The following is a 25431-nucleotide window of genomic DNA, read 5'->3' on the forward strand; positions in this document are numbered from 1 at the left end:
CCACCAAAAGGGCTGGTAGCATGGAAGGGATAAAAGGGAGAGGCAGGCTGCTGCTGCTGTTTCTCCACTAATTCACTGCTTTACTGCCTTCTGCCTGCTGTGAACTTTTTCTCCTCTGTGATGTCCCTCTGCCATGCCACCCCACCTTGGAGCCAGCCAACTATGAACTGGAACCTCTACAAACTATATGCCAAAATAAACCTTTCCTCCCTTAACCTCAGGAGCTGAGGATTTTGTTTCAGCAACACAAAAAGTAATTAAGAGACCCAGTCAAATTTTTCACCAAGTAGGGCTGGGGATTTAGCTCAGTGCTTTCGTCGCCTGCTGCGCAAGCGCAAAGACCTGAGTTCGATCCCCGGTACCAAAAAACAAAACAAAACAAAACAAAATTTTCACCAAGTATGAAGAAAAAATTTTTTATTTCTTAGGAAGCTACTATAGAATCCTCCAAAACCTAAGAATTAATGGACAAAGAAGACATAAGATGCATAACACAAAGTCCCAGGGTAGTAGAAATTCAGCAGGCCTAGAGAACAGCAGAAATGGGATCCAATAAGAGTACTTTAGAGGCAGTGTCTCTAGGAGAGCAGAGATTCAACAGTAAACTTTTCAACCAGGGGATGCAGCTCAGTGGTAGGGAGACTATCTAGCATGTGAGAGGGCCTGGGTTCAAACCTCAGCATTGAAAAAAAAAAGTAAACTTTAGATTACCTGACAAGTTTTACTGTGTAGAAAAACTAAAATGAAAGGATACTAGGACCGGGGATTTAGCTCAGTGGTTCCACCACCTGCCTCGCAAGCTCAAGGATCCGAGTTTGATTCCTGGTACCAAAAAAAAAAAAAAAAAGAAAGGATACTAAAGCATATAGTATAGATTTTAATAAAACTACCAAGTAAAAATTAATTGCCATACTATATAATAAAAAAGAAAAAGGAGAGGTATCCTCTTAATATAGTTATACATATTATATGCTCATTAATGAACAATATTAGCAAACTACTATGCTCATTAATAGACAATTTTTATTTCAGGCATCATAACAAAAACATCAAATATGAACTGAACCAAACATTGAGAACTATATTATGAATATAGGTAGATCAGGAGAAACTTGGGAGAAAGGGATACCTTTAAGAAAGCTAATATATTCATCTTTAATGATAGAACATTGTAAGAAAATGATTAAAAATGATCATGTAATACACATCACAGAGAGACAGACATATGCATATAAGCACTCCTTGGGAAACCATTTAAAACTCTGTATTTAAAGCCCTTTTGATTATTTAACTTTTTTTTGATTGTTTAACTTTTTAAATTATGTGCACATGTTACTTACAGTTGTGATGGAGAAGCAGCAGCAGGAAAAGCAGGAGGAAAATGAGGAAGAAAGGTGGGAAAGGAAGAGAAATAGTATGGGACGTCTAAACTATATGGCAGTGGAGATGGATACTAGTGGTTCTTAAGCAGACATATGAAGTGAGATAGTGAGACTAAAAAAAGAAAAACCTCCAGGGTTCTAGCTTAGACAGTATCTTTAATTCATCATTTGTAAAGTTAATTTTTTGTTATACTAACCTAAGTATTACCATTTTTACTTGACTCAAAATTAGGACACTGTTCTACCATGATCTTAAAAGATACTAACTGAAATAATGCTTTGAAATAACACACAAAAGAAATACTTCAACAAATTAGGTGCCAGTGTTGCTTCTATCTAAATGTCCTCATAGATTGGGCTTTGGGAGTGACTGGATTGTGGGTGCATGATACGGCTGGATTAGCCCACTGACTGGTTTAGCATGTTCTGAGTACTGATGGACTTCCTAAAGCAGGAAGATCCACCTTGGGTGTGAGTGGCACCAACCAATAAGCTTGTAGCTAGGATGGAATAAAGCAAAAGCAGAAGGAAGATGACAGCCTTCTACATGCCAGGCTATGGATTGTTTCTTCTCTGCCATGCCCCTCTGCCATGCCACCCTGCCTTGGAACCAGTCCACTATGAACTGAAACCTCTACAAACTGTGAGCTGAAATAAATCTTTCCTCCTTTAACTTGTGGGTGTTTGGTACTTTGTTCTAGCAACAAGAAAGTAACTAAGACAGTGTTACCATGTGTAGATTGGACAGATTCCAAGCTCTTGTATAGGACAAGCAAAGAATTACAAAGTGTACACCCGATGGTGAAAGAAAAGCAGCCACATTTATTAGTGATCAGGAGCAGGGAAATGGTGCCAGAACAATAGAAAAGGCACACTGCACACCACACAGACAAACCAGGCTTTCGTGTTTCAGGGTGAGAAAGAGGGCATGTCCTTTGGGCTGGGGGTATACAGAATGGTCCACAGTCAAGTGGGTGGAGCGGAGTGACTTCCTCGCCCCTAATGTTCGACCTGTACTACCAGTCTTTCATAATTTTTTAAAAATTCCTTCTTTACATCACAAATCATTTTCTGACCTAATATATAAATGTTAACAGTCTATTCTCTCTTTAAAAAAAAAAAAAAAAACAAACCTTCCTATTTTCCCTAATGTCATCAACATCACAAACTGATACATTTCTCCTTTTTTTTTTTTTTTTTTTTTGGTAAGGCAGGGTCTTGCTTTGTACTTCAGGCTGGCCTCGAACTAGCGGCAATCCTCCTGTCTCAACCTACGAGAACTGGGATTACAGAGGAGCACCACCAAGCCCACTCAGTGATCCATTTCTTTTCTAAACTGTACTGTTTTACAAATTAGACAAGAATTCTTCAAGTCAGATCCTTCAAAGTACTAATTTTCACTGACAATTCAAAGTTTAGCATTTGTGTATTTTAAATACAGTACTTGAAATACCACCCTCTTTGTGTACCTCAAAGCTATTATTTATACTACTTCTACCTAGCATAGCCTTCCTCCTCACTGAAACAATTTTCACCATCCAGTCCAGAGCATGGACTTAGTTCAAACCTTCACTTCACTGTTCTAATTGTGTGAGTGGAGAAATTACTTGAACTTACCTATGATATTTACCTAATAGAAGTGTTATATGGATTCAACAAAATGCCAAGTGTAATATCCAACTTCAAGCAGATACCCGAACTGAGGGTGGTGGCATACATCTTTAATCCCAGCAGGAGGCTGAGGCAGGGGGACTGCCTGTGACTTCAAGGCCAGCTTGGGCTTCATTGTGACTTCAAGGCCAGCCTGAATTACACAGTGAGACCCTGACTCAAAAAGCCAAACCAAACCAAACAAGCAGACTCAAGAAAATGTAAATTCCCTACTTCTCCTAAACCTTATATAAACTACTATATTTTTACTTCCCTCAAGAAACCATTATATTTTTACTTTCAATTCTGAACTACAATGACCGTATTATGCAATTCAAAATTTAACATTTATGATCTCAAACTACCTACCAGTCTTCACGTGTCTTAACTCTGTAAGTCTACATAACCAAACTGAGCTCACTGGAAGTACACTTCCCTAAATATTCAATGGGCAGTAGGCCCGCAGCATATAATCTATGAACTAGGTGAAGCCAGATAATGCATGTTATAATCTATACTGTGCTGGGAGCCAGGGATTTAGCTCAATGGTGCCCCACCTGCCTGTCAAACACAAGGTCCTGAATTCGATCCCTGGTTCAAAAAATAAAAAAATTTAAAAAATTAGTAATCTACACTGTGCTTCCCCAAAAGAATTCCTATGTTTAAGTCCTAACCCTCACTAACTCTTATTGTAACTGTATTTAGAGATAGGGTCTTTAGAAATAATTAAGTTAAAATCTGGTTACTAGCATGTGGCCTAATCCAGTGATTGGCATCCTTAATGGATAAAGAGATTAGGACAGACTTGCAGGACAGGAAGACCATACGAAGACTCAAGAGCAGGGCCATCTACAAGCCAAAGAGAAAGTCTGGAACTCTCCTCTCATTCCCCTTAGAAGAAACTAACCCTACAAATATGTTAACCTTCACTTTCTAGCCTCAAGAACTGTACAAAAATAAGTTTCCATTGTGTAGAACACCTATCTGTAGTATTCTGTTATGGCAGTCCTAGCAAACTAATAGAGTATATGAAAATCTTCCTCATTCTTTTTAACAGGGCCCTGCCATTGTTAACAGGTATAGAATATATTGTTTAAAAAAAAATTTAAAGACACAATACTTTTATAATTTTTTAGAAATAATTTTTTTCTATGCACAAAACACGTACACCAAACTGATAAACAGTAGTTATCTGTATGAATACGGAGAAAACACTTTACTTTTACTTCACTTTTTTATGAGAACATTTTTTACTTCAACAATTGTAGTTTAAGAAAATATTGCCCACCTGTAATTCTCCTGAAGCAGAGTTATACAAAGCTACACATACTAGAATCGTAGCGGCAGCAACACTTACTTTTTAGTTGAAAGAGGTCGTCACTCATCAAGTTGCAGAGCTGACTTTCTGTAAATTATCACCTAAGTACTGACATATGACATCAGTAAGTTTTATGAGTCACTTTAAGTAACACTAAATATTGAAAAGTGAAAACTGTTATAAAGAAACACTTGGCCTGGGATTTAGCTCAGTGGTTCCGGCGCCTGCCTCACAACCGCAAGGACCAGAGTTCAATCCCCAGTACCAAACAAAACAACAACAACAAAAAAAACAAGAAACACTCTGGATGGAGTTCAGATCTTTAAACTCACCATGGGACTCCAAGACAACGTAGTTAAGTTATGCCTCAGTTTTCTTTCCTATGAAATGATGATATCTACCATTAGAGCAGATTTCATTAAATTAAATGTAGATATATATATTTATGTTTTTTTCCTCTAATAAGGTCAATTTTTAAGTTGAATATGTTTGATACATACATATAACTCATTTTACATAACTGGTTCATACCTTAATAAACATAAATTTAACAAATAGAACGGTTGTATCAAGCACTTACTACTTTAGAAAATCTGATGAATTGTTAAATAAAAAGTAATTTTTTAAAAATATCCTTTCAAGCCAGGCTTGGTGGCACATACCTGTTATCCTAGCGCTCAGGAGGCTGAGGCAGGAGGAGCACTGCAAGTTCAAGGCAGCTCAAGGATATACAGGAGCTCAAGGCCAGCCTGAACCACATAGTGAAACCATTTCTCAAAAAAAAAAAAAAAAAAATTACAAAAATGAGCAATTGCCTCATTAATTAGTATTATTTTAATAAATCTGACTTCTCAAGTGCTAAGTGACATTAGTCTTTAAGTGTTATCTACTCTTCACATTTCAGATATGTGATTATTTCTGTAAGAAAGACAATTTTAAATGTGTGTTAGTTTATTCTTTTTCTAGCTTGTGTGTGTGAGCTGGTGGTCCTGTAGACTGAACCCAAGGCCTTCACACATGCCCTTTTTAAATTTTGAGAAACAGTCTCATTAAAATACTAACTTATCTAGGCTGGGCTTGAATTTGTGATCTTTCTGCCTCAGCCATTTTTCTAGTTTTGCTTTGTTTCTTTTAAATCAATTCAACTGACAAAGAACAGAAAATTAGTTGGATATATTTCACCTTAGATTAATTCATTCAAAATATAACAACTCATGGTCTTCTGTATGGAAGGAGACATGCTAAAGTCTAGGGAAAAACAAAGATAAGTAAGTCTTTTTAAAAATAGTATTACAATAAACACTATTTTAAAAACACACAAAAGAATTGCTTTATTTGAACCAAGAATTTGATATGTGCTGAGAGAGAATTAGGACAACAATCCCTTTTACAAAAGCATCCCAAAAAATGAAATATCTAGGAATCAATCTAACAAGGAAGCAAAAGGCCTCTACACTGAAAACTACAGCACTCTGAAAAAGGAGATCGAGGAGGATATAGAAAAATGGAAAGACCTCCCTTGTTACTGGGTAGGAAGAACCAATATAGTGAAAATGGCCATATTTCCAAAACTACTATGTAGATTTAATGCAATGCAGATTGAAATTCCAACAATATACTTCACAGAACTAGAGAAAACAATCCAAAAATTCATTTGGAACCAGAAGAGACCTAGAATAGCAAAAGCAATTCTGGGCAACAGAGTCATGGCAAGGGGTATCACAATCCCCAACTTGAAACTATACTACAAAGCTACTGTGATAAAAACAGCATGGTACTGGCAAAGAAAAAGACCTGAGGATCAGTGGAATAGATTAGAAGATGCAGAAACAAGTCCAGACATACTCAGCCTCCTCATCTTTGACAAAGGAGCCAACCACCCTCATTGGAAGAAAGCCTATTGAATAAATGGTGTTGGAAAAACTGGATTTCAACCTGCCAAAGACTAAAACTTGACCCATACCTATCACCATGCACTAAACTAAGATCGAAGTAGATTAAAGATCTAAATATTAAGACAAAAACACTAAACTTGAAGGAAGGTAAGTTAGGTAGAATTCTTGAAGACATTGGCATAGGGAAAGACTTTATGAACAAAACCTCAGTACCACCGGAACTAGCACAAAGAATCAAAAACTGGGATCTCATCTTATTAAAAAGCTTCTGCATTGCAAGAGAAACCACCAACAGAGCTAAGAGACAACCTACAATGTGGGAAAAATTTTGTAGCAGCTGTACCTTAGATAAAGGACTACTACCTAGAATATATAAAGAACTGAAAAAAATCAGAACCCCCAAATTCAAAGACCCAATTCAAAAATGGGCAAGTGAAATGAACAGACATTTCTCAGACAAAGAAGTAAAAGCAGAAAATAAACATATGAAAAAATGTTCAACATCACTGGTCATTTGAGAGATGCAGATGAAAACAGCACTGAGATTCCACCTCACCCCAGAAAGCATGGCTGCTATCAAGAAATCAACCAATAACAAAGGCTGGTGGGGTTGTGGGGAGAAAGGAACCCTTCTCCATTATTGGTGGGAGTGCAGACTGGTGCAACCACTATGGAAATCATTGTGGAGATAGCTCAAAGAACTAGGACTAGAGGTTCCATTTGACCCAGCTATTCCCCTGCTGGGTATCTTCCCCAAAGAATTAAAAGAATCATACCACAGTGATATATGTACACCTATGTTTATAGTGGCACAGTTTGTAATAGCTAAAGCATGGAAACAGCCCAAGTGCCCATCAAGTGGAAACCAGATAAAGAAGATGTGGTTTTTTTATAAAATGGAGTACTACTCAGCCATAAAGAACGAGAAATTAGGAACATTTATAGCTAAATGGATGCATATTGAGGACATACTCAAGTGAAATAAATAAGACACACGTATAAATACTGAATAGTTTCTCTAGTGTGAGAAACTGAAAGGGTAAATAAAGTTTAAAATTATTAAAATGAATAATTGATAATTTGAAATAGGAAGAAAAGGTCCAGAGGGGTAGGGGTGGTAGGAGGGGAAGGGAAAAGCAAAGAAGGGAAAGGAAAAATTATGATAAAAGAAAAAAAAAAGGAAATGAAGTCTATGTAAATAGGGAAGGGCGCACAGATAATGGGGAAAATATAAGAACCAAGATACATCATGTATAGGTACAAGCACCCAATGATAAATGTAAACATATTATATAGCTAAAATGTACCCACAAAAGAATTTAAGAAAAAAAAAAAGAATTTGATATGTGGATTCCTATGAACACACAACAGGATAAATTTTACAAAACAAGCAAGCTTTTTAAAAATTTAGTTACAAAAAAAATCAAGTCGAAAATTAAGACATTGGAAATGTAAACCTAATTCAATCTTCATATTCTCTTTATCCTTAAACTAATAAAAGCAAATTTTCTTTTTTCTACTTTCAAATGACTTGAACTGAATTAGTCTACTTTCAACTTCAGAAGTTATTATATAAATACATGAATTGCTTCCGAAGGAAACTCTTAATGAATCTCCTGTTTAACTAAATTCTCCTAATTATGAGGTCTCCCTATTTAAACCTCTTTAAGTCAATTAAATAGTTGTAGCTTGTCCCTAAACTTCAATCAGTGTGATGCTTATGTCATAGTTAAGTACATGATAATTTCTGTTTAACATTAAGGACCTACCAGTACCAAGACTACAAAAAATTTTTAAGAATCACATTTACACGGCCTATAGGACTCATTTATTTCCACTAAGTGATCATATAAAATATCTATGGCAAATGCTTCAGAATTTGGTGGTAAGTCATAGAATTCTATGAAAGAGTAAATCAGATGCCAAAGAAATAGAATATGCTGCAAATATGCAATGAGGATTTCACAGCTCCAAAAAAACTCTTGCTTCTGCAACTCAGAGTTAGCTCTAAAATAGGTAGATAAAGAAAACTCTATTTTAGCTACTAAATCAAGTACAGATTTCATGCACATGTTTAATCGACTTTGGAGGGGGGATTTCAATTTAACTGAATCCTTCAAAAATATAATCCATTCTTTTTTGGAGCCTGGCCACGTAAGTGTTAATTCCTATTTCATGATTTTTAGTTTTACCTTTCATGTATTTAAAATTATACCTTAAAATTTTTAGAAACCAATGGTAATGTTGACTCTAAATTTTTTTTAACATGCAAGATCTTATTAACATTTAGAAATTTCACTAAGCTCTTAGCAATGGTTACAGCAAAGTTTTAATCAACTACATCTTATAAAAATGCTTCTCATGACTAATTTTTGTTGTAGCTATTTTCAGGGATCTTAATGATTTCAATCTTTAAGGCTGTTAACATGGCATTATCTCTGCCAGCTTTTTCTAAATTATCATACTGAGATTTACAAACAATCAGATGAGCATTTAGAAATCATTTTGTTATATAAAACCTTCATTACAGGAGAATTTCTTTTTTTTTTTTTTTTTCTTTTTGGGACAAGGTCTCACTTTGTACTGAACTCACTATGTAGCCGTGGCTGGCATTGGAACTCATGGTGATCCTCCTGCCTCAGCCTCCCGAGTGCTGGGATTACAGGTGTGGGCCACCATGCCTGGCTACAACTTTCTCATAATGAAATTTTAGCTTTGCAAATATACCTTGTATAATGTAGCTATCAAATTTATTCTGTCATATTTTCATCTTTTAAAAAGAGGATTTTTTTTGTTTTTGTTTTCGGTTTTTGGTTTTTTGAGACAGGGTCTTGCTATGCAATTTAGGCTGGCCTTGAACTCACTCTGTAGCCTAGGCTGGCTTCAAACTCTCAGCAATCCTTCGGCCTCAGCCTCCTGAGTGCTGGGATTACAGGTATGGGCCATCATGATTGTATATATGAATACGTGAATAAGTATAGATTGTTGAACATGAATAAATGTAATCACTGTACATGCAAAACTAAAACATCCTTTGAAAACAAACCCTACTGTATCTTTTGGAACCAAAATTAATATAAGATCCTGTCTTATTATCGGGGAAATATAGTAGCAGTAATAATATACTATTAATCTACTAGAATAAAACAAGTCTCTAAGTCAAAACTACCAGCATACAAAAGTTAACAGTGGAACTAGCTTGTGCCATTTGAATTAAAAACATTATTTCATTTTTCATGCACCTCGGTATTTGAATTTCTATTTTAAAAGTTTAAAATATATTAGTGGCTGGTACGTAGACTACAAAAGTGAACATGACGAATATGGTGAATGGTTAAGTTCCCTATCTTCCCAGTTCCCATAAATTCAAGGTGTTCAAATAATCCAAAAAAATCACATTATAAAGTTAATTTGGGGTGGGGTTCTCCAATCATAAAAGTTATGTTGGCCACTGTATTCTCTCATACATGGATAGCCCACCCTCTGAGTATAGGGGGTACTTCTTTTCCTACTTTTCCTTGGACCCAACTTGCTCTGCAGTTTGTTTCTTTTCCCACCACCAACAAAATTTTGCTACCGTTTACACTTGTCTTAACAATTCTTTGCTTGGGACAGAAAGAACCTAGAAACCACCTCCAGAAGGAGACTCCAACACCCCAAAATCCGGTAACATATTTGGTTTAGCCAGCCAGGAGAGCAGGTAAGGACCTTGTAGCACATTTTTTGTTTGTTTGTTTCTCTCTAAAATGCCTTTTGGAACTCATGTTTCTGTTCTCCAGGATATTATGCTCAGCCTTCTTGTTCTAGGGGGAAAAAAATAGCCATTGGTAACTTAGTAGCCTGCCTAAGTAGCCAGCTACCTCAGTTAACTCCCTTTTGTGCTCAAAGTCTCGTCTGCGCTGTTTCTTTTTCAGGGTGCTATGTTAGTCAGGGTCACCATCTTCTCTTGTCAGATGGCTGGGCACTGTTCGGGTCAGCAACCACCATGTTTATTTCTAGATTCCTTCTTTGTTTCTTCTCACAAAATATAAGTAATTTAGAAACATATGCCTGGTGGTCTAAGCAAAACAAAAGAACAGTTAAGTAAAGCTTAACTCAAGAGACTGAGTCAAAGGTAGAATGATCCTTACTCTTCAGATTTTTTTTTTTTTTTTGGTACCGGGGATTGAACTTGGGACCTTGCGCTTGCAAGGCAGGTGGTGGAACCAACTCAGGATTTTTAGAGGTGTTTCTCTTTACTGCCTTAAAGTACAGTGATACCTCGGTTCACGAACTTAATTCTTTCTACGATTCTGCTTGCAAACCGAATTGGATGGGAATAGTCACTCTTTTCTGATTGTCTTCTGACAAGTTTTCTTCTTCAACTTAGCCAGTGAGCTATAACACCCCAAGGTAATTGGAGAGCACATAATCCCCAGCCTACAACCTCTTCCAGCCTAAAGAAGGTATAGAAGCCAGAGACCTCCACTCCCTTAGCACACTATAAAGAATTACCAGGATACGTGTCTTTCAGGAGGAAATGAGACTGGAGATTAGGGTGGATGGAAAGCGGGTGTGAACTGTTAATTACAAAATTCCAGGACACGTGCACAGAATAGTTCCCAAGCCCAGCATGTGGACCTCTCACAGGAACTTGGGAAGGTTTTCAATAGTATGGCTTAGACCTGATGCCAGCTTGAAGAGAGGATGTTACAAAAAGGACAGTTCACATTGAGTTTTTGTTCTCTCTTGCATAGATGGCCCACCCTCACATTGTAGGGTATACTTCTTTTCCTGCTTTTACTTGGCCCAAGCTCTGCAGAGCCTGTTTCTTTTCTCTCCTCTAATAAAACTTTGTTACTATTTTAAAAAATAATAATAATGTTTTGCCAAGTAACGGACAACACCAAAACCATATATGTTCAATTTAACATAAAGGGGAAAATACAGATGATAAAGCTAATAGAATAAATCTGAATAGTGAAAATTTATATTCCATTATTTATACACATTGCATACAAACACAAAAATCAACTAGCTCATAAATTAAAATGCTATATAGGGCCAGGGATTTAGCTCAGTGGTTCTGGCGCCTGCCTTGCAAGCCCAAGGTCCCAAGTTCAATCCCCGGTGCCAAAAAAAAAAAGAAACAAACAAAAAAAAGTGCTATATAGACATTAAACACTCAACAATTTTGCTTATACACTTATAATTTAAGACAGTTTTTCTGGAAACTGACTTAGATAACATAAGATCATTGGTTCAGTAATGATCTGATCTGTCACACTCCCCCACCTCACAAATTTCCCAAGAAAGTAAGTGTTTCAGTCATTCTAGTGACTTTAAAGCTTTGGTTTATGTCTATTTCATTTTATAAACAACTCTTTAATCTTTTGTCCATAATAGCATACTGAAACAAAAGGCTGGTAATTTCAGACTTCTAATCTCAAATGAATACAGCTTTAAATAGATTCTTATTATGAGTTAGAACCTAGTATGTTCAAACTCTGAGTCTCTGATCCTTAAAATGTTAACTACATCAAAGAAGTACCAGAAGATTACATTTTAGCTAGGCACAGTGACACATACCTGTAATCCTCTCTACTTGAAGCTTCTTGGGAGGCTGAGGCAAGAGGATGGGCCAGCTTGGGCAACTTAGTGAGAACCTGTTTCAAAATTTAAAAAATACAAAGTGGGCTGGGAATACAGCTTAGTGGCAGAATAAAAATTATTTTTAAAGTTTACTATCTTAAAGTCATTCAAAATCTTTTGAGAAAAAAATTTTAAACTGTTTTGTATCGCCTTATCATCCATCACCTATTGATTCCATTATGGAGATTAATTCTAAAAGAATTAGAAAAGTAGATAATGATAACATCTACTTTTGTATTTGTCTTAGTCACTTTCTTTTGTTAAGACACAATCTCCAACATCCACAACTTAAGGAAGCAGAGGTTTATTTTGGCTCACAGTCTATAGAAGTTTCAGTCCACAGTCCATTGGCTCCAAAGAAAGTCGGCATGGCAGAAAGGCATAGCAGAAGAGAACTGCTCAAAATGGCCAGAAAGCAGAGAAAATAAGGTGAGCCACAGGAGAGGGAGAGTACTATACCTATATGCAAATGAAACTTGGGGGGAGGGGCATCTAGATATAAACTGTAACATTCCATCCTGCTCCCCATAGGCTTATTCATGCATATCTGTTTATGCAAACTGCATTTAGTCCACTTCTACGAGTTGCCAAAGTCCTAACTGTTCCAGTACTGCTGAAAAGTCCAAAGTCCAAGTCTCCTCTGAAACTCAAATTCTTAGCTGAAAGCTCCTGTAAAAATCAAAGAAGGATGAAATGCTTCCAGTATACAATGGCAAAGAATAAACATTCTCATTCCAAAAGGGAGAAGTAGGAGAACAAAGTAATGGGACCAAAGCATGCCCAAAATCCAGCAGGACAAACATTAAACAAAATCCATAGTTCCAAGTCTATGAGGATGCAAATTCCAAAGGGTTTGGGTGGCTCCGCCCCTGCCTCACTGCTGGTGGTTGCAGCCCTAATGGCTTTTCTCTTAGGGTGGCTTTGCTCACTCCTTGGAGCTGTAGCATCAGATGAGGGTCTGGAAAGCTAGGAGTCGTCTTCCCGTGAAAAGACCCTCCACCTCTCTGGGTCCATCCCCTTACTCCAGCAAGACAAAGATTCCCCAAGTGGAGAATGAAGAAGTCAGGTCATCCATAGTAGAAGGGGGAAGTCAGAAATGATAGTAGTGACAGGTTTATTTATAAGATGAGAAAAGTGGAGACCAAGCTACCAAACAGCAAGCTGTAAGGCAGGGAAAGCTCCAATGAGCTTCTCAACGTGGTGTCTTTGCTCTGCCCATAGGGGTAAACTAGTCTAGGGTGACTTAAGGATTGTGGGGTCTTCACTGATTGGTATACTCTAGGTCAATCAGGGTCTTAGCCTTTGTTACTGGGATGAGCTATTGCTAGGGTGAGCTAAGGGTCATGGGGTCTAGGGACCTCCAGTAAATATATGCAAGAGGGCCCCTAAAAATAATTGTTCTACACCTCGAAAGGTTTCACAAAGGGCAATTTCCAGTAAATAGGTGTTCATTTGTATTAACCGTCTGCCACATCAGCCATGCCACGTTAGCCACTTCATGCCGTGACCCTTGCTGTCTCCCCTCTAGCTTTCCTCAGACATTCCATGTTCCTGGCAACTCCAACTTTCTGGGGTCTCCACTGCAGTTTTGGCTTCACTCCCACAGCTTCACATACTGCCTTCTTGGGGGCACACTGCCTGGCCTCCCAAGCCATCTCCTGAAATCTTAGTGGAAGCATTCCTGACCTCACAACTCTTGCATTCTGCATGCCTATAAAACCAAACCATGTGGAGCATAGCCAGGCCCCCTTGAATTGCTTCTGTAGTGGCCTCTGAGTGTCTGGACAGCTGAGCACTGTAAACTGAGACAAGGTCTTGCTATGTAGTTCAGACTGGCCTTGAACTTGCTATGTAGCCCAGGCTGGCCTCAAAGTCAGGTAATCCTCCTGGCTTCTGACTTCTGAGATTAGAGGAATGCATCATTCATGCCTCACCTTGGCTTCTTTTCAATACCAATCTTTTTAGTAAACAAGTTCTCTGCTCCATCTTTGCCAGACCCAACTTTATCAGAGCTTCCTTTCTGGCCAAATTCAAAACTTCTTGGACCGTTTGCCCTTGATTGTCTACAGAGAGATGGCTAAAAGCCCCCAATAGTACTCAAGCCATAGCCTAAATGTTAGGCTGCCTTAAAATGTTCTCCATCAGATTAAACAGTCTGCCACCTTTTGTGTGTGTGTGTGTGACAGGGTCTTGCTATGTAGTTCAACCTGACCTTGAACTCACTACGCAGGCTAGGCTACCCTCATGGCAATCCTCCTGCCTCAGCCTCTTGAGTGCTGGGATTATAGGCACGCACCACCATGCCTGGTTTAGTCTGTCACCCCTTAATCTCAGTCTCCTGCAAAGTCTCAGGAAATGAGCAAAAGGTAGACAAATTTCTGCCAGAGCACAACATACATGATCTTGAGTCCAACTGCCAACAGAGCCCTTGTTACTAACTGAAACCTCCTGAGCCTGGTCTTTTCCATCTGCATCTCCATCAGCATTCTGGTCTTCTGAGCTCTGATCACAATCTCCCATCAAGCTCGGCTCATAGTTTCTCCAGCTGGCAACTCCAGACCTTTCCAAACTCTTCCCACAAACCAAAGGGCTCTAAGCCACATGGTCAGTTACAATCACAGCAATGACCCTACCTCGCTGGTACCAAAATCTATCTTAGTTACTTTCCTCATTACCACTGCTGGGACACAACATTGGAAACCAACAAATTAGAGGAAAGGTTTATTTTGGCTTACAGTTGATAAGAGGTTTCAGTCCATAGTTGGCTGGTTTCAAAGCAGGGCAGCATGGCAGAGAGGCATGGCAATGGAGAACTGCTCAAAGGTATGGTGATCAGGAGGACAGTGTGAAGCAAGCAGGCTGGAAGGGAGATATACCCTTCCAGGTCACACTCCCTCTGACCTGCCTCCTTTGACCAGGCTCCACTTCTCAATATCACATTTAGCTACAAACTCATCAGTGAACTAATCCACTGATAATTATCACTCCCATGATCCAATCACTTCCCCAAAGCCCCACATATAAGTACATAAGGCTTTGGAGGTACATCTAGATATAAGCCATAACAGTGTTATAACCAATCACACAAATAACCTTAAATCATAAGCAATAAACCCATACCTTAATTGAAAAAGAGACCAATGACTAATATTTGACTTAAAATCTTGTATTTTAGCTGGGTATGGTGGCACATGGCTGTATTCTCACCATTCAGGAGGCTGAGACAGGAGGATCGCCAGCCTGAACTACATAGGGAGACCCTGTCTAAAAAAATAAAAAGAAAAAAAAAAACTTGTATTTTATATATGCACTGAAATATCATACTATATGCTCCAAATATATACAATTGTGTCAATCAAAAATTTTAGAAATGTTTTAGCAGAGATGAAAATGTTAACTACCTTATTTGATCATGCATTATGCACTGTGCAACTGTATCAAATGCTCATATTGTACTCCATAAATACAGAAAATTAAATAAAAATTAAAAATAAACATTTTGTTTATAAATAAAAGAAAGTATCAAACTTGAAATTCAAAAGAAAAACTCTTACATATTTATGATTTTTTCCATTGCTAGGGACTGAACCCAGGGCCCTGCACATGACAGGCATATGCTCTACCACTGAGCTACAGCCCCAACCCATAAGTATGATATTGTATAAAGAAATTAATTTACTAAAATTTTTATTTAGAAAAACCTATAATCCTAGCTATTTAGAAAGCTGAGACAGGAAAATGGCAAATTCAAGGCCAGCCCAGGCAACTTAGTGAGACCTTGTCTCAAAGTTTAAAAAAAAAAATAGGCTTGCAAGATATATAGTTCAGTGGTAGACTGGCTAGCATGTGCAAGGCCCTGGGCTCAATCCCCAGTACTAAAACAAAACAAAACAAAAAAAACTACTGAGGCTGAAAGAGCTCAGGGATGCTTAGCATACATGAGGCCCAGGCTCAATCCTTAGCACCTCCTCTCAACACTGTTTTATTTACAAACATTAAGCAGATGAAATTTCAAATCAATACTTTCTCCCACTATTCCAACTTAGGCCTTGCAGAATGGCTCCCTCAAAGAAGGGTAGTAAGAAAGGCCATTCGGCCATTTACAAGGCAGCAAAAAGAATATACTCATCCAAGGGGTGGGCTTCAAGAAGCATGCCTCTTGTACACTTACAGAGATCCAGAGAGTTGCCATGAAGGCACTGGGTACTCCTGTGGTACACACAGATATTTATATCAAGCTCAACAAAGCTGTCTGAGCCAAAGGAATAAGGGATATCCATATCATATCTGTGGTATGGTTCTCCAGAAAACGAAATGAGAATAAAGATTCACCTTGGTAACCTTTCGCCACATTCAAAAATCTCCAGACAGTGATTGTGGATGAGAACTAACTTTTAAAATTATAAAGCTGCCAAAACAAAAAAACAAAACAAACTTTCTTCTTTAGTGCCTTAATTACTTTTTTGTATTTGAAAACTAAATATCTTTCTTTTTGAGAATTGGTCTACTTGTTATTGTTTTTAAAGAAAGCAAGGCATTCTTGAAATGGGCACATTTCAACCTCACAAACTGTTTATTAGAAACATATAATCACCAACAGCTAAAACATTCAGACAATACTGGAAGCTCATAAAATCCTAAGAGAATTTTTAAACATTTATCTCCCAATATCTATAAATCTCACCCAATTTCTTTAAATTTTCACTTTAAAAATACTATCTCCTAAGACCTTCAAAAGGGCGAATAAGAATATATAATTTTATTTTTCAATAAACAAAAAAATTAAATGTCATTTTTAAAAACATTATACATTTGGGAATCTTAACAGTGAAAGGGGAAACAGAGAAGGGTAAAGGTTGAGATTGAGTGCTGAAATACAATACACAAGATGGCCATGGGGGCACACAACTACTGGGGGAGGCTCACTTGAGCCCACAAGTTCAAAGAGTCTAGGCAACAAACCGAGACTCTGTCACCAAAAACCAAAAAAAAAATACAAATACTATTATGCATAGTACATATTTGATAAAAATAAATGTTACTGGCCTACATATTTACAATAGTCTTTATCATTATTTATAGTGTTCTTTTTCTACCTACAAAAAAAAGTCTACTGTGGAACTGTGTTAGTTATTTCACTCTCCTTGCTGAGACAAAATACCCAGCACCAAAGGTTAAAGGGGAAAGGGTTTATTTAGCACAGTTTGTAGAGGTTTCAGTCCATAATCTGCTGGTTCCAAGGCAGGGGTGGCAAACAGGCTTCACAGAGGAGAAACAATGTGGCCCACAGAAGGTAGCAAAGGTAACAAGGGACCTTAACAGTGTCTTTCTGCTCCTTTTATCTTATTCTGACTTCTGGGGTTAGGGCCGTGCCAAACTAATCCCTCACGTGGAGTGGGTTAGTAATCACACCCCCTTAATCCTAGCATCACAAATTCCAGATTTAGGTGCTTTTGAAAAAGACTGCATGAGGCTTTGGGGGGACATCTAGACACAAGCCACAACAGGAACAGTATATGGTGTTGTAGTGCTGTATTGCCACGAGCTCATACATCTCATGCATCAGGAGGCCACATCAATTACTGATCCCACAAGAACTTCAATAATATCAAAGTCTATTTCACATTGATTCAGCTCAAACATCTCAAATATTCATCATCTCACCACAATAAAGCAATTTTTTGGAATTTTAACACTTTTGTTAACCCAAACATTTAAAGAAGGGTATACTTCAGCAGATTTCTTAAATCTAAAAATCAGTCATTAAGACAGAAGGAAATTCTCTTTACAGCACACTTTAGAATGGTGAGTTTTATGTTGTGTGAATCTTAATTCATTTAACAAAAATTAGTTTTACAATTGCATTTCTTTTTCACTGATGAAACTGTCACCCTTCTTAATCATGAGTCCCCGGAGTTTTTTTTCCAATGTCCCCCTCTTCTATTCATATCTATTCAACTCTCTGATCCTATCGTCTTCCTTCAAGTTACTTCCACAACCATCCTAGCCTTTCCAGTCACTCAGCCTCTGTGCAGGCCTTTAGAACCTTACATTAATACTAATCTCAACTATGCTTAAAAAACAAGAAAATGAGGGCCAGGGATTGAGCTCAGTGGTGCTGTCACTTGACTTGCAAGTGCAAGGTCCCAAGTTCGATCCCTGGTACCAAAAAAAAAAAGAAAAAGAAAATGAAAGAATAATTTAGTTGGCTAGAAAGATGATACAATAGTGAAATAAATCTAAAACATTCTCTTTCACCTTTTTCTCCAGGTTTTTTTTTTTTTTTTTTGAGACAAACTTGTAAAGAAATATCCATAGAAAAGTGTAGACCAGCAAACTGGCAAAGTCACAGACTGTCTCAGCCTCTTGAAGTTTTCTTACTGCTTACACAAAATATTGTATCAACTTTCAAAAGGTACAGACTAAAAATATCATTTTTGTAGTCTGTATCAGGGAGGAAAAACTTTTCCTCTACCCACTAAGGTTCAGTACTTAGGGGCCTATGAATTAAACTACAACACAGGTTAGACTACATACACAAGAGTTCACAAAAAACTGAAATTCAAAGAAACAGACTTAGGGCCTTATATATAATTTTAACAGAGAAAAGAGAGATTAGACTCTGAGCAGCAGTAAATACTGAGGAAGGTACTAGGAAATACAGGGGAGAACTAATGGAAGATAGGGTTATTTCAGTAAGGTATATTTACAAAAACTCATCTGTCAACTCCCAATTACAGAAGGAAAAACTTGCTCTCCTCTTTCTCATTCACCAGAGAAACACCTCACAAGGCAAAATTTGTATCTTGTTTTTAGGCAGATAAAGAGGTCAAAAATTTTTTCCTCCATCTGTTGATGATCAATTTCCTTAAACTCAAAACAATTTTTACACCAATATGGCGTATTTTGTGGTGGCATATTCTGATCCCCTTCATTTAATTTTAGTTTTTGGTGTATACACTTAAGAATTCAGAGAGGGTTTTCTGCCCATAATGGAAGAGAACTGACATATCACAATTATTAGACAGGTCACAATTATTAGACAAATTGGAAGACAAATGCAAAGATAGGAGCACTTCAGACTAATAAAGACAGTGAAATTTATTATCCAAGGGAAATCTTAGATTGAGATATCCTAATGAATTTTCTCAAACTCAAAAGCAATAGGTAAACAATATATTTCAAAAAAGAAAACGGAAATATGATATTCTCATTCAGTAGAAAAGACTTTATCATGCAGTATTTTTGCATTAAGAATGTAGACAATGATTTGCTAAATGAACAGGTAACACGTATTCTTTTGTCCCTTACATTTGAGTGCTAAGTTTTGCTTTATACATTTCATCAGTTTATAAGTTCACAAGTATTGAAAGCTACACACAGGGGTAATGGGAAGGAAATTTTAAAAATTTGTTGGACTTACTATTCTAGTGGGTTGTCTATAAATCTCAAACTGCAAATATCTTCCAAGTGTACAGCACAAAAGATGTCCATCTTTTCAACAAAATTATGACCCATCAAAAGTCTCAGAAGGAATGACTAGCTAGAACTTATTTGAAACATACAAAATCTCAAATGAGTATTGATGAAATGAATAGTTTCAAGGCCATATATCACAATTGATGAGTAGTTAGTGACATTCAGATGATGTTTAGTGACATTCAGACGATGTTGCCCATTATAGATATAACCTTCAAAATTCAGGAAATACAGAATATTAATCTGGACAACATGTGACAGTGAAATATTTAAGTTTGGAAGAGGCAGATCTACACAGAGATTCAGAAAAAGGATGACAGCAAACTCAGGAGTGATAAGTATTATAAGAACTGACAAAGTAATTCCAGAATTCTCTCAGATATATAACTTGTGACAAATTTTTAGAAAACTTTTTTACAAAAATTGGACTGAAGGACTTGAATACTAGCCCTAATTGAAAAGAATAGGTTGAAGTACGATAGCCTCCAAAATCAAACTACCTCAAAACTTCTCTATTTATCACAGCTCACTATTACTACCTGGCCGTCAATTGGCTAAGTATATTATGTAGGAAGAAACTGTCCTTAGGCTGGATCTGGGGGTGCAGCCTATAATCCCAGCAATTGTAGGCTGAGGCACGAGAATCATCAAAGGTTTGAGACCAGCCTGGGCTACATAGTGAGTTCAAGTCCAGTCTACACTACACAGCAAGATCCTATCTCAGAAAAAAAGAAAGTAGCACTCTTAGGAATAGTAGAACTGAACTTGTTATTTTCATAAACGGGAAAGCCAAGAGAAGTCAATCACATACAATTTGGATTTCAAACAAGCCCATGATTCTTACCATACTAACAAAACCATGGTTTTTCTTAGCTCATTGCATTCTTAAACACCAATGAATTTTAAAAACCATGTAAAAAACTGACCTTAAGTGATCTGTTGTATAAAAAGATTATGATACCTTCAAAAAGAGGTTCAGAAATTATACTTGCAAAAAAACTGACTTAAAGATGGTCCATGATTGACACTAGGATAAAGAAAGCTTTCAGTGTATGACAAAAGCTTTAGTTACAAAACTGAAATTATGAAGAAAATTCTACATGCAAATAAGAACTTTTAAGAACCAGGTAGATAATTTTTTCTTACCCTCTAACCACAGTGTTTTAAACCACAGATCTCAAAGTGGGAAGAAAGATGTTCTTTTAAAACAAGCATGCTATAATTCTAATGTTTGCCCAAAGTATTCAAGTGTGATGCATTTTCACTGTAGGGGTGATATTTAACTAAATGTATGAAATACTTGTTTTTCATTTTTCAAGGATACACAGAAAAGTTTGCTATGCTTAAATTCTTATTAAAAGCTCCAATAACTCCTTTTACATTATATGCCTTCATCCTTATATTTTCACAACACACTTTTAGTATTCATAAACTATGTAACTTTAAAATACAAAAAATAAAAATAAAAGCCAGGAGTGGTGGTGCACACCTGTACTTCCCCACTTTGCTGAGACCAAGGCAGGAGGATCACAAGCTCAAGCCCAGCCTGGGCAACATAAGAACTTAGTGAGACCATTTCAAAATAAAAATTAAAAAGGGCTGGGGATGTAGCTCAATGAGAAGCCCTGGGTTCAACCACCACTAACACAAAAAATACAAACAATCCTTTCAATCTCTAGATGGTAAACAGCCATAACTGTTTTTCTAGGTATACTGAGGGTTAATAGAATCCGTAAAAGAAAATTGCTTTGTAAAATAAACCAAAATTCTAAACACACAGTTTTTATGTTACTGGGTAAATCAAGTTATTATTTAAATATTATTTTTTAAAATTTAATGAAAAAAATATAATCCCTCTCAAAAGAAAAAAGCTTTTCAATATATTTCAAGTTAGTAAACATTTCATATTTCGCCAGGGATTTAGCTCAGTGGTTCCACTGCCTGCCTTGTAAGCACAAGGTCCTGAGTTCGATCCCCACTACAAAAAAAAAAAAGTCATATTTCTCATCTTTCAGAAGTTTCTTATAGCATCACCAATATTAATTTCTAATTTCACCTAAAATTATTTACTTTTATTTACAAAAACTATTGTTAAAATTTGTATAGAAAAAACTAACGGAGAAAAATTCTTGGTACAGTTCTAAATCTGCTCTTAAAGAAAACACGTGTGAGAGTACAAAATTATGTATTCCTTTTCTTTGCCTTTCTCTTCCCCTAGTCAATGCTGAATAGTAAAATACTGGATTGAAGAAGGAGGACTGGAATACTAGGCCTACCTGGAATGGGAAGTAAATGGAAGCAAAGATGCTGAGATTTATGGTTCTTCAACACCAAAAACTATGTCAGAACTTTCACTATTGCTACAGTGGCCCTGGGCAAACTTCAAATGAAAGCAGTCTTTCTGACTTTCTGCCTCCTGTCTTCACACTTCTTCAGACTCAGATGCCAACATTCCTGGAGGACTGTTCCCAACTATTTTTTTATCAGATTACTGATACTAAGTACTAATACCAAAGTATCACCTCACAGATTACTTGCCAAACGCAAAAAGAAATCTGTAATGGAAAGCCTGTCCCCATCTTACCAAAGAGATCAAATTTAGGGTTACTAATAGACAACTCTGCTTTATGTATTTTCTCATGTTGGGTACTATGAAGAACACTAAATCCACACCTCAATCTACTTAAGACTCTCCCTCTCAACTTCAAGTTTACAGAAAAATACAAGGGATAGCAGGAAGAATTTAAACATGAAGAGGAACTACCACTAAATACTGTATAGAATGTGGGTTCTTCTACAAGATTAATGACTTAATCTCTTTAAAAGGTTGTCATTTTTAAAAAAAGGAAGGAAGGAAAAGAAAAAAGATTAAATTAAAAGAGACCAAGACAAACAAATGTAATAAAAGCTCCAGGTTCTAAAGTGAGTAAAAATGACTTTTTGTGGACAACAGTGAAAACGTGTATTCTATATACATGCATATGTGTGTATATATATGTATGTACACATATATGTGTGTGTGTGTATTAGGTTTTAGGAAGTATCTTTAACATTCTTGAGTGGATTATGGTATTGATTAACAGTATACAGAAAAGTGGCCTTAATCTTGAGATACATACTGACTATGTATAGCATTTAGGAATGAACTGTCGTATCTCCAACATATTTTGAAATGTTCAGGATGTGAGACAGGTAGACAAAACAAATGTGGTAAAATGGAAGAGAAAAAAAAAACACAACAGAAAAAAATCCAGGTAGGTATGAATGTTCAAATGTACTATTTAACTTTTCAGCATGTTTGAAAAAATAACATGATGGGCCGGGGATTTAGCTCAGTGGTTCTGCTGCCTGCCTCACAAGCACAAGGTCCCAAGTTCAATCCCCGGTACCAAAAAAAAAAAAAAAAGAAGAAACAAAAAAAGAAAAAATAACATGATTACTTAAAAAGTTGCAAAGTTAAGAAATTATCTTGAAAACAAAAATATAAAATGTGCAATTCAACAGTATTTTATTTTGGGTTGGGGGGGGAGGGGTAAGTCTCTTTTCCTATTCTCACCCATCCAACAAAAATGGGACATGTTATAGGGCCGGGGACTTAGCTCAGTGGTTCCGCCGCCTGCATCGCAAGCGCAAGGTCCCGAGTTCGATCCCTGGTACCAAAAAAAAAAAAACCGGACATATTATAGTGAGTTGAACGCTGAGTGGAGAGTGAGAAAACCCAAAGTTCTATAACTGACCCTGGCCATTGCCAGAAAGATTTCATTCTCCCTAAGGTTCTTCAGCTTCAAAATAATTCTACCAGCGTAAACCACTTCGGCAGGGCTGCAGGTTCAAATTAGGTGGTATCAATGCCAGACAGGAAAGCACGACAGACTCACAATGGCATTATGTCAGGCCGTCACAAAGCACACAGCCCTCCAGCCGGGGCCTCGCCGGCCCACTCCTCCCTGCGTGGGTACAGATGCCCCACGCAGGCCCCTAGCCAAGGCCAAGGGGCAGCTTCTGTACTCAAATGCTCCGTCTCACTTTTACGTATAAGGGCAGTAAGAGACGTCGAGTCCTTAAGATTCAGACTTCAACCCTGAAAACAATAAAGCCAACATTTTAAATTGACAGAATTTCTTAAATCTTCGGCAAACAAAGAGGCTCCTCCGGCTGTGGGTTCCCCCAAAGCCTGCACAAGCGGGTTCACTTGGGCGTTTTTCCTCTTTGCCGTATTTATTGTAAGAGTTAAAACTCGAGGTGAATTGGAGGAAACTCGCTCCCTCTCCCGAGCAGGCTGAAGCCACGGGCGAGCCAGTCCGTTCCGCGCAGCGGCAGAGACCGCAGAGCTCGGCCTGAGGACCGCGCCCAGGCCCGCGGTGTAGACAATGCCGGGGCTCGTCTGCGCAGGACCCTGGCGGTGCGAGTGGACGCGGCGGGCCCACGCGTGGCCTGCTCCTGAGCGCTGGCCGGCGGAGGCGCGGGGCTCTGCGTCCTCCGCGCAGACCCTGGGGGCCGCCACCCCGACGCCCGCAGCTGAGAGCCCCGGCCGGCGCCGCGTCGCGCGGGTACCCCAGCGGCCAAGATGGCGGCGCGCGCGCGCGGTCGCTCCCCGCCTCGGACCCCAGCCCACGCCCGGAGCGAGGCGGCGGCCACGGGAGGCCGTACTGCCGCGGCGCGGGGCGGGGGCGCTTACCGTGAGTGGAGCGGGTCGACCTGACGGCAGCCCTGAGGAGGAGGAGGAAGAGGAGGAGCGTGCGGCTGAGGCAGCGGCTCCGTCGCGGAGCGGCGCCCGGGCCGGGAAGGCTCCGGCGGGCGGCCGGCGCGCTGCCTCATGGGTAGGCTCCGGGCCAGCGCCGCGCGTCCGCTCCCGGTCTTCGCGCCGACGCGAGCAGGCCCACCGTGGGCGCCGCGCACAGGCCTCGAAGGCTAAGGTGGACTGCGCCGGCCCGCCACGCGGCCCTTGAGGACTGCACCGCCCGGGCGAGGGCGAGGGCGAGGGCAGGAGGAAGGGGCAGGGGAGGCGGCAAGCAACCCAGCAGAAGGGGACTCGCCAGGTCAGTCAAAGGCCAGGGCGTTACCAAGGCTGCCCTCCACTCTGCCGTGTGGCCATTAGCGCACAGTGATTAAAGAAGCGCGCCCAGTGAGTTTACAAGAGCGCTTGCCACGGCACTCGCGCGTGGACACGACCAGTGGTCACGTTTCGATCTGTCAGGAAAGCATCCTCTACCGAGCCTCACGCTCCAGCAACACGCGGAGTCCGCCTGCCTACCAGTCACTGGATCTGCTAATTCTGTCTTCCTGACTGAATCAAGGTTCTTTCTCACGCAGGTTGCCCCAGCTTCTCTCAGGTTACTGTCACTGTGGCCTCCATATTGATTCCTTCTCCAGACTAACCTTCCCCAAAGACCACTGGGATCACCCCTACAGGCCTGGCAGAGTTACAGGTGTCAGGGAAGACGAATGATTTTCCTTGACTGTTGTAAATTTGCAGTTGGGACAGAACAACAGAAAAGCAAGTTTACTAATGCACGTAGGAGACACCTCAGTGAAAATAAAGACAATGTCTTAGAACTCTGCCTTATATAGCAACTTTAACAAAGAACAAATTCGTGAGGAAGTGGCAAAGGAAAACAATTTTAGGCTTCCTAGGGTCTGAAGGTAACTATATGGGTGAGACAAATGAAATAAGATTTGATTTTAGCCTCCTTTGTTGGGGTTACTTGTCCCCTGTAAAGGAGAATTCTTATCATGTCTTTTAGTTGGGAGGGGATAGGATAGAGAGGAAAGCCATCCTCACCTCCAAAGAATGCTTTCAGGAATCACTGAAAGCTTTGGCCAGTGTATTCACTTTCAAAAGAAACATTTATGGGTAAAGCTAAATTACAAAGGCTGCCTGGTGAGAATGGGACCAGCAAACAGGAAACAATTTGTATTTTGACTAATTCCATCCAATAAACTCCTCCACTGACTTGTAGAACATCCATCTCTTCTCTTACCACACCTTCCAATTTTTTTTAATGATTTTCTCTTCCTCTCAATACGTTTTCAGTTCTTTTTACACATCACGCCTCCTCCTTAGATGATGTTGTGC

The 25431-nt window shown here is 38.7% G+C and overlaps 1 protein-coding gene across 23 annotated transcripts in view; it reads right to left on the reverse strand.

Annotated features, from left to right (window-relative positions):
* The window catches only part of Znf280d (zinc finger protein 280D), a 101160-nt gene extending 76992 nt beyond the window's left edge, over positions 1-24168 (reverse strand). For 2 of the 23 annotated variants that reach the window (XM_087199169.1, XM_087199185.1), the window contains exons 1-6: positions 24034-24168; positions 11814-11890; positions 5013-5123; positions 4683-4730; positions 4390-4458; positions 712-822 (exon numbers count right to left, since the gene is read on the reverse strand). The gene's annotated coding sequence lies outside the window, so the exon portion shown is untranslated. Of the gene's footprint in view, positions 1-711; positions 823-2999; positions 3187-4389; positions 4459-4682; positions 4731-5012; positions 5124-11813; positions 15141-23233; positions 23422-24033 lie in introns of those variants that run through there. The other 21 variants (XM_087199183.1, XM_087199184.1, XM_087199173.1 and 18 more) reach the window with 20 other exon arrangements.
* Positions 24169-25431: the final 1263 nt, after the last annotated feature.

This window comes from Heterocephalus glaber, unplaced genomic scaffold, assembly GCF_053883595.1.
Source record: "Heterocephalus glaber isolate CG9 unplaced genomic scaffold, H.glaber_assembly_v1.0 deba00001689, whole genome shotgun sequence".
In the NCBI taxonomy this organism is placed as follows: domain Eukaryota; kingdom Metazoa; phylum Chordata; class Mammalia; order Rodentia; family Bathyergidae; genus Heterocephalus; species Heterocephalus glaber.